This window comes from Cryptomeria japonica, chromosome 7 (assembly GCF_030272615.1).
Source record: "Cryptomeria japonica chromosome 7, Sugi_1.0, whole genome shotgun sequence".
Lineage (NCBI taxonomy): Eukaryota > Viridiplantae > Streptophyta > Pinopsida > Cupressales > Cupressaceae > Cryptomeria > Cryptomeria japonica.
This window is the reverse complement of record NC_081411.1, coordinates 419,200,953-419,202,926: the sequence shown is the minus strand read 5'-3', so window position 1 is coordinate 419,202,926 and position 1,974 is coordinate 419,200,953.

Sequence of the window (1,974 nt, the reverse complement as noted above, 5' to 3'; positions counted from 1 at the left end):
CATGACCATTGGTCTCATCTTTTCTTGGGCAAAAAGCATGCTGATGTAGCATCATATTTGATGATGTTGCCCTGAAACCTTAGTTATAAGCAGGGGGCTTGTCAAATAAGTTGCCATAAAAAATTGGGAGTGATTTGAAGTTTCCACATAAGATTTTGAGAAGCACAAAGTTAGGCTACTCAACTACTGGGTCCTCTCTCCTAATTCATTTCAAAATGACTATTTTTATTCTACATAAAATTAATGTTTATAAGAAATAAAAAAATATTATTGTTCTAAACAAATTTAATATAATTTGAGATTTATATACATAAAATTAAATTCTACACAACAAATATACACTACCCATGTCTTTTGTTTTCCTTCACATATTTAACGATCTTATTTCTGCTTAATAGGATTATGTTTAAACAACCTTGTAAATTCCAAAGAACAATTTTAATTATATAATATTGCATATGTTGTAATATTGGGCTCTCTTCAAATGTGGTGCCACACATGGGAGAATCTTGAGTTCCCCTAGGGAATATGGCAGATACAATAGAACGTGTAAGAAGGGTGTTACTAAGAAGACTGAGACTAGCATCTTTGACCATTTTTAGTCATCTCTAAGAGATGTGTAAAAGATGTAAGTGCATATTTAAATGAGTCCAATGTGGAGCATGCAATTTGGAATCTTACACATTGGGAGCTACAGTCTATTTCAAGATCATTGGCTACTCGTGAGGGGTGTTTGAATTGGCCATGGTTTATATAACGAAACTGTATAAATACCCCTTTTAAAATATCAAAATGGCATTGGTTTTGATTGTGTTGCAAGGCTTTCCAAGTTTTGATTTTGGACCTAAGTATCATTTATTGAAAAATAAGGTGAAATTATTACAATAAAATCTTCAAAAAAAATATATACAAATCTTTAATATGTTTCTTTATTCATAATGATAATAAAATAATATTATGTAGATGCATAAATCAACAATAACAATAAAATCAGCAAACCATATAAACATAAGATTTATGTGGAGAAACCCTTTCAAAAAAAAATCCACCAAAGAAAGGACAAATATGTATTAATCTCAATATCAACACACTTAACAACCTACACTCTGACAACATTGTGTACTTGTAAACAAATATGAAACCAATATTTCATACCTCCAATATATAGGCAAGGAGAGAGACCAAAACCACAAATAGTTTTACCAAAAAATAATGAATACCAAAACGAAGTATCATACAATCCCACACCCACCGTCCAGAGCATCTTTTGAGGATAGTAAATGCATCAAAAGACTTCACATGGTCTCAATCAATGAGTCCCTAGATAGAAAACATAATTGCAAAGACATTTTTGACTAATAAATCCTTGACAACTAACATCCTCAAGTCTAGTGCTTCGTTTTGGGGTCCACTAACTCATGTGGAACCCATCCATCATAATAAGATTCTCTACTTCTTCCTCTAGCACCTAAGAATTGGAAAGTGTCTTAAATGAACTCAAAGTCAACCATAATTGCCACTGTTGTGTTCCACCTTCTTCATAAATGCATATAACAACAAATGTCAAGAATCTAAGAGAATAAATATTACAAATTATTTCTCCAGTTACACCTTAAGCATCCGAATACATCTTCCAAAGTATTGGAACACACGTAATATATACATAGGATTGCAAGGTAAGTCGCACCTTAATCCTAATATAAATTGATTGTCCTTGGTTTAATTATGCTACAGTCACAATGCACTCCAAAAAATATACTCTTACAGGTTGGAAGAACTAGGAAGTCCCACTAGGAGTGAACAACAAAATGGTATCAATCCAAAAAAAATGACAAGGAAATGACAGTGTATATTCTATAACAAATAGGTACATTAAGGCTGAATGCCCAACGGAAAATACTGTCTCAATTATAATTCATACATTAACTTGCTTGTCTTGCACCAACTCTATACTTTTAGATATGAACAACTACG